Source organism: Festucalex cinctus, chromosome 6 (assembly GCF_051991245.1).
Source record: "Festucalex cinctus isolate MCC-2025b chromosome 6, RoL_Fcin_1.0, whole genome shotgun sequence".
Taxonomy (NCBI): Eukaryota; Metazoa; Chordata; class Actinopteri; order Syngnathiformes; family Syngnathidae; genus Festucalex; species Festucalex cinctus.
The window spans coordinates 27,726,992-27,735,875 of NC_135416.1; positions in this window are offsets into that span (position 1 = coordinate 27,726,992).

Here is an 8,884-nt window from a genome sequence, read left to right on the forward strand (position 1 = left end):
GTAGCGACAGGCGCAGCGAAACACGCTGCTTTTAGTCCCTGCAAAGGCTCAACGGATGGTGCTTTTCCCAAGCACCGAGGCCTCAAGCAAGAGGACCGCTTCCCAGCCAGCAGGTTGACCCCGTGACGCTCAGTTGGCCAGCCGGACGACCTCTCTCTCCCTCTCCTGAACTGAACCTTCTCCATTCTATCTTCAAACGGGCTTGGCGAGTCTCCATCCAGGGTCCTGCTTCTCAGACCAACCCCATCTGTAAGTGCAACTTTGCAGGCCTTTGCCCTAGTACAAATTGGTGCAAACTAGGTTGATTGTGGGTCCCATGTTGGTTTGATTTAAGAAATCTATCACCTTGGCTAAGACCGTTTCTTTTTTTCTTCTTTTCTTCTCCTTTGATTATTTTTATTATTTTAGTTCTCGTTTCATTGCCTATCATAGTAGTTAGTTTTGCTTCTTTAAATTCTAAGTAGATTATCCCACCTAGGTTAGAGAATAAACGTGCACAAAACTCAAAACCTGGTTTACTGTGTGTGTGTTTCATCAATTTATAGTGACCTCTAAGCTGAACAAAGAACTCACAAAATTGTAGTAAGGGCACAACCTTCATTTTAATGACTGATTCAACGAGGTTCTCATCTGTTATCCTGATAAAATTATCAAAAAGAGATGTGGTGCTCCGCAGGCAAGCTCAACTTAATTTAAATATTAAGTTTGAGTCTCCTTCAATTAATGAGCCAATTGATTATTAATTTAATAATTAACAATTATTGATTTAATAATTAATTGGACCGATTTCCCTTACATACATGTAGATTCCTATTTAGATGATGGTTGAAACGACATTGATATTGTGTGATTTATGGTTGAAAAGCAAACGTTGACTCAATATTTTATCAACCCTGCGCTTTCTGTATAATTTAAACGTTAGATCTCAACGTAGATTCAACACTTAAGCCGAACTATATTTCAACGTTGATTCAACCACATTTTGCTATCTGGGAAGTCTGGCATATCCAAATTTTTATTTGTCTTGCCGCATAGTGTAGCATCTCCTACGTCGCTCTACGATTAGTTCCTCAGCATTGACCAATAGTGTGAAATGGAACAAAACGCTTGCCATGCCATGACCAACACGCTCTAGCTCCCTTTTCTGTTATCTCACGGGACACAAGTGCAGCTATGCTGGAGTTTGACTGCGCAGGAACAAGTGCATGGCGCACACTTCCGACTGGCACCAGCTGGGAGCAGGCTGCATACGCTCGTAAAAGGGAAAGTCGAAAATTGTGTTCATTCTGTTGGTGCTGATCTCACGCAAACCCGCCATTGCAAACTACCCCTCCATCAGTCCCGGGTGCAAATGTTTTTAGTCTGCTGTTGTGTTCCAATGCATCGAGTGCTGGACCGGATGCGCGCCATGCACTCGCTCTTCCTGCAGATCTAAGATCCATTTAACCCCGCATGATCACTATTGACCATCATTGGTCTTTATTTCTTTGAATTTGGCTGTGGGTTATTGATTTTCGTTCAAACGTGTAAAGTAAAAAAAAAAAGAAAAAAAAAATCCACTGGCGGTTTCTGATGATTACTGGCGGGAATGGGCTTCCATAATTTTGTGATGAGTTCTTCTTTCACTCTTGGTAATTTTAGTTTCCCGGCCACTCCAGGGAAGGTTTAGCCTTTGGAATGGCATTGTAACCTTTCTCAGATTGTTGTAGCCTACTTTTTGCTTTGAAAGGTACTATTAGTGATTTCTTCATTGAACAAATCTAAGTGTAATCAGAACTTTTTGTCAGGGTTTTCGGGAGATTGTGGACCCAAGTGGAGGGAGGCAAAGAAAGGCGTGGCAGGGGTGCTCTTAAACATATTTTAATTTAACGCATAAACAAACAAAGTACAACAAAACACAAACGAAGTCTGGGAACTAAACTTATTAGTTTCAAACTAAACGGGCAGAACTCAGAATTGCAGGGGAACAAGGTGTGAAGCGACAACAACAAAGACTCGACAAGGACTGAACGAAAGCAGGGAACTAAATACACATACTAACGAGATAACAAGAGACACCTGGACAGGACACAAGTGGCTTGGGGAGCTGATTAGACAAACACAAGGGAACGGGAAAACGAGCACAGGTGGACATAAGACATTGACAGAACTCGAGACACAAGGAAAACATTACTAAGAAAAACCCAAACTAAAACCTAGACCCTAACAGTACCCCTCCCCCAAAGACAGATCCCAGATGTCCAAAAACACAAAGAGACCCAAAACGAGGGTGGGCGGAGGGGGGCATGGAGGCGGGAACGCTGTCCACCATCAGGGGCAGTCAGGAGAGTGTCCCGGGCGCCAGATGAGCGATGCTGGGCGCCGCCAGTCAAGAGGGCGTTCCGGCTGCCAGATGAACACCGCCAGAACTGGTGCTGGCCTTGCGCCGCGGGAGCAGAAGCTGGAGCGGGTGGCGGCCGCTGGCCTTGCACCACGGGAGCAGGAGCTGGAGGCGGCCGCTGGCCTTGCGCCGCCGGAACTGGAGCGGGTGGCGGCCGCTGGCCTTGCGCCGCCGGAACTGGAGCGGGTGGCGGCCGCTGGCCTTGCGCCGCCGGAGCAGGAGCTGGAGCGGGTGGCGGCCGCTGGCCTTGCACCGCCGGAAATGGAGCGGGTGGCGGCCGCTGGCCTTGCGCCGCCGGAACTGGAGCGGGTGACGGCCGCTGGACCTTGCGCCACCGGAACTGGAGCTGGGGCGGATGGCGGCCACTGGCCTTGCGCCACCGGAACTGGAGCTGGGGCGGGTGGCGGCCGCTGGCCTTGCGCCGCCAGAACTAGAGCTGGGGCGGGTGGCGGCCGCTGGCCTTGCACCGCCGGAACTGCAGCTGGAGCGGGTGGCGTCCACTGGCCGGGTGCCGCCGGAACTAGAGCGGGTGGCGGTCGCTGGCCGGGCGCCGCCGGAACAGGAACTGGAGCGAGTGGCGGCTGCTGGCCAGGCGCCACCAGAACTGGATCAGGGAGAGACTGGAGGGCGCGAATCCATGCCTCCCTGGCAGAAGCCAGACACCGCACTATGTCATCTAACTTAGCCTCCTTAGAAAGGCTGTTGAGGTGGATTTGCATTTTTGCTCCCTCCGGGTCCATAGTTGGTCGAGTCTTTCTGTCAGGGTTTGCGGGAGATTGTGGACCCAAGTGGAGGGAGGCAAAGAAAGGCGTGGCAGGGGTGCTCTTAAACATATTTTAATTTAACTCATAAACAAAGTACAACAAAACACAAACCAAAGCTGGGAACTAAACTTACTAGTTTCAAACTAAACGGGCAGAACTCAGAATTGCAGGGGAACGAGGTGTGATGCGACAACATCAAAGACTCGACAAGGACTGAACGAAAGCAGGGAACTAAAACACATACTAACGAGATAACAAGAGACACCTGGGCAGGACACAAGTGGCTTGGGGAGCTGATTGGACAAACACAAGGGAACGGGAAAACGAGCACAGGTGGACATAAGACATTGACAGAACTAGAGACACAAGGAAAACATTACTAAGAAAAACCCAAACTAAAACCCAGACCCTAACACTTTTACGTGGCCGGTGATATTGAACTCAGCTTTCCAAAATTATAGTTCATCACAGTTGACTCATAATTTAGAATCTGCATTTTGTGTTTGCTTGGGTTGTCTTCGTGAGATATCAAAATTGGCTTAATGATCAGAAACATTTAAGTGTTGTAAATGTGCAAAAGAAATAAAGGAGGGAATACTTTTTCATAGCACTTTAGGTACCGTATGTAGGAAAATGGTAGGTAAGAAATAAAGTAGAAGGCAGTTAAAATTGACTTTGGAATGAACGTTCAGCAAGCAAGAAAGAAATAGAGCAAGACAATAGTAGAGGCCATCCAGTCCATCCACTTAATCCACCCACTCGCTGCTGTCCAAATGGACAGATTGATGGCTGTGAGCTCCTTTAATAGCTATTATAATGGACCACAGTCAAGGTGGGCGGCATGACTGGGACGGAGACAGTCCAAAGTAACTCAATGGTCTTTTTCAGCAGATTATCTGCTTCTTCGATGATGCAATTGGTGTGTACGTGCACATTTCCACAATAGTGGACATTTTTGTTGTGAAAGAATTGTATGTATTCTTATTAATTAATACTGTATATGAACTTTTATTATCTAACTTTTAATTCATACCACGTTTATAACTAAAATGATGACATTGTGGCAAAATATAGCCTTTTCTGTGCAGCCTGCAGAATATCTGCTGCACACATGACTGTGTTGCTGCATCTGAGATGGTTTAAAGCCGGACTTAACATTGAAGAATTTCCCCCCCATTTTTCTTTCACTTGGCTTCATGTACCTTGCTGATTTCCAGATATGACAATCAACACAGGTACTCAATTTGTTGTTAGTATTTAAAATCTCAGCTAAATGTAGTTTACTAATTCCATAATCACGTTTCCTGGTACTCCATAGAAAGTGTGGCGTTACTACAGCGGTGATTCTAAACTTTTATTGAGCCAAAGCACATATTTAAAGTTTGAAAAATGTCACCGTACACCAGAAAACAAAAATGAAAATAATTTTTGACCATTGAAGTGAAATTGGATCATTTCATGGCACACTGGTTGAAATTCACTGTACTACAGTATCGTGTACACTACAGTGAGTACCATATGGCTTTAATAGAGCTCAAACAAGCTGAGAAGAATTACACTCCTCATCATGCGCGCAGAGATAAAAGCTTGCCTTTCATTTTATGGTAGTTATTATGACATATTATGCAGAAGAATGCAAGCTGTGGCCTGAATATGGTCAATATGTCTCCCAGGTGTAAAATTCCCACTTCCCTTTTAGACAGTCCTTGAGCAAAACATCTACAGAACACTGGCACCAACAAATATGGCCTCATATTAGATGTAAATAGGCATAATCATACTTAGTAATTCATATATTAATGAGTATTACATGTAATATAATGTACAGTGGCGGCACGGTAGTCGAGTGGTTAGCTCGTCCGCTTCCCAGTTCTGAGGTCTCCGGTTCGAGTCCAGGCTCGGACCTTCCTGGGTGGAGTTTGCATGTTCTCCCCGTGCCCGCGTGGGTCTTCTCCGGGTACTCCGGTCTCCTCCCACATTCCAAAGACATGCATAGCAGGTTAATTGGGCGCTCCGAATTGTCCCTAGGTGTGCGTGTGAGTGTGGATGGTTGTTTGTCTCTGTGTGCCCTGCGATTGGTTGGCAACCAGTCCAGGGTGTCCCCTGCCTACTGCCCAGAGCCAGCTGAGATAGGCGCCAGCAGCCCCCGCGACCCTTGTGAGGAATAAGCGGTCAAGAAAATGGATGGATGGATGGATAATGTACAGTATATACCCTAGGTGAGCATTAGCGCTGCATAAGGTGTCTCTACTGCCCAGGACACTTGACAACGTGCTCAGACACTCAATCTGCACCCAAAAGCAATTTCACATGTTGACATGTTGACTTTAGCACCAATTTACAGTCACACCTGCTGGTGAGGTGTCCTCTCCCTGCTCTATGTTCTCCGTCAGTGCTTTCGGGGAGGGGCATAAAGCTTGAGGAGAAACTGCATCGGCTATATACTGCAAACAGCTACCGAAAAAAATGAGTCAAGTTGTTCAAGTGTTGATTCCCCCAAGCCCAGAGGGCTTTACTTTGCACAACACTATCTTGTTTACCTGCTTTCCCAGATGTAGCTTGCCAGATCGTAGCAAGCACATGCAGCCTAGAGGAGGTCTGAGGCTCCGGCTGTGGACCGCTGCCATGCTGGGCCTGCTTATTATCTTCAGATGACATCAGCCTGAGCAGCAGATGCCTTTTTGGCCACAGGGACAGCGAGAATGAGAGTGAGGGGTGCATGTGTGTGCTTGTCTGTCTACATGCTGTTCATAACAAGATTAGACTATTTATTACCGCCTTACTTATGTGGATAAAGCACTCACCAGTATATGGCTCATAGAGTCCAATATAGTGCAATTTCAACTTGGGCTGATATCATCAAACACAACAATGTGTCCATATTTAAGATAAACCTTTTATTATTATTATTATTATTATTATTATTATTATTATTATCATCAGTATGTATTTGCATCATCATTTATTCTAACAACCTTGGGGTGTGCTAATTAAGCAGCATAAATAAATCTGATAGCATAAATTGAAAAGCACAGTTATAGGCCTTGTTCACATATGTCCCACAAAACGTAGATATTATATGGTCTGTCATCTTCACGAAAGCGCAAATTTCTGGTTTTGACCACAATTCTTTTAAAAACACAGGCATAAATTGCACTCAGAAGAGAGGCTGATTTCTCAGACAAAACAAAAACTCATATTTTTCCACTTTTGACTATTGTTTGTCCAGCTGTCCATTAGTTAGTAGTGTACCTCATTGATGGAGGACATATTGTTGTAACATGTCACTTACCAAGTGTAAATGTGCATCCTATACTCAACTGACTCTCTTACAAATTCTGGTACATGGTAATAGTGAGTTTGCATGTTCTCCCCGTGCCCGCGTGGGTCTTCTCCGGGTACTCCGGTCTCCTCCCACATTCCAAAGACATGCATGACAGGTTAATTGGGTGCTCCGAATTGTCCCTAGGTGTGCTTGTGAGTGTGGATGGTTGTTCGTCTCTGTGTGCCCTGCGATTGGTTGGCAACCAGTCCAGGGTGTCCCCCGCCTACTGCCCAGAGCCAGCTGAGATAGGCGCCAGCAGCTCCCGCGACCCTTGTGAGGAATAAGCGGTCAAGAAAATGGATGGATGGATGGTAATAGTGAAGCAGACTGTGTGACTTTACATTCATGACACAATTTTGAGAACAAAAGTACATGTCAACATGTATTCCAAGTATGTATTCAGCACATCATGATTATTTAAACATGAATCAAATGAACTAAATGAGTCACAAGAACAAAGCAGCATGGGACACCAATTATTGTAGTGCATTCTGGGACTTGCAGTATCAGTGGTGCATGTGTTACATTCTAATAGGCTAGTGCAGATAGCTAAAATGATTCTGTGGTCCACTGTTGCCTGTTGACTACTTCACAGACTCAAAAGATAAATCTGGAAAGTAGCGAGGAAACGTATTGTAATTCCTACATCAGTGGTATTTTCAGGTTAGATAAGATTTCTATTGACACGCACCATCACCATCTGTCCTTATATTATATTTTGATTATTGTATTTCAATAGTTTTTGCATAGCACTAACAAACCAACGCTGAGTTTATGGGGCCATTTACATAACATTTTAAGTGGAAAACAAAACAGAACAAAATGTGGCAAATGTTTTTCAGATTTTGCAAAACAACTTTGGCATTTTTGTGTGAACACCAAAAAAATGGCCATCTTTAAAAGTGGAGTTCATGTGTGTAGTGTGATGATATAATTTATAAAATGAAAAACAAAAAACAAAAAAAAACAAAAACCAGGACTGCTGTAGTATGTGGGCTGCTGAGACACTTGTGAACTCACAACCTGCACTAAATTATAAGCTGACACTGACACTGACATGCTGTTTTTGCAAAACCAAATATTCTGCCCAATCCATTTAGAAACAAACTAATGTGCACATCATCTCGTTTTTAGAAGAAAAATCTGTAACGCTTTATATTAAGGTCCTATTAATAAGCATTAATAAGAGTTAGTAAGAATGAAGAAGTGTTAATAAGTCATTTATATGATGCTTATTAAAATTATTATGTGTTTAATAATCTACATTAGTGTTAATAATGGGGTTAAGGTCCTATTAATAAGCATTAATAAGAGTTAGGTAGAATTAATAAGTGTTAATAAGTCCTTTATATGATGGTTATTAAAACTATTATTTGTTTAATAGTCTACAGTGTTAATAATGGGATTATAACAGTTATACGAAACACTTAACTGAGCTTCTTGCAGCTACTGGATATAAAGCAAGAACAGTGTCTTATGAAGACTAATAAATCTTTATAGATGCATTATTAAGCTTTTAATAAACACTTAATAAGATTTCTGCAACTACTGGATCTAAAGTGAGAACAATGAATTATTAAGGCTTATAAATGTTTGTAAATGCATTATTAAGCCTTTAAAAACAGTTAACCAGCGTTCTGCAGCTAAAGCGAGAACAATTCTTTATTAAGGCACATTAATTATTAAGGTTTATTAATTACACATTTAATAATTGTTACCAATGGTTTCAACACTTCCACATCTGGAATAAACACAAAGTGTGATTATGGTTGATACAACACTGAAGAAAAAATACAAAATAATACAGTTGTTGTAACAGTGAACTCAGTAGGGGAGAGTGAGGTAATGTGAGACATTTTTTACATTTCTACCGATCTAAGCAGGTTTAAGTGATGTATCAATAAAATTAACACATTTTCCATTAATTTAGGATGTTTACTAAGAATAGAAATTATCAGAATGCATGTAGGACTAAAGACAGTGAAAATATAATTGTTTAAAAAAAAAAGTGGTAAAGTGTCTCATTTTACCCCAGCTACGGGGTAAACTAAGACAAAACCCAAATTTCAGTGGGGTAAATTGATCCTGCTTGGGGTAAAATGATCCACTTCCTTTTTTCACTCTGAATCAAGCCTAACAACACCTGTTGTAAAAGTCAGAATCCTAATAACTAGTTAAACAACCACTGATTCCGGAATTAATGTTGGAATAATTTAAAAATCATGGACACTGGTCAATTAAGCCATTATTCCCTAAACATTTGAAGGTAACTGAACAAAAACAAATACTGTAACAAAAATATTCAAAATGTTTTATTTAACAATCAAACAAGAGGAAGAACCATTTTTACAGTTGGGATCAGAACTCGGGACCCTTAGAGCTATCTCTGGTCTGAAAATCAGGGAGAAGAACAAA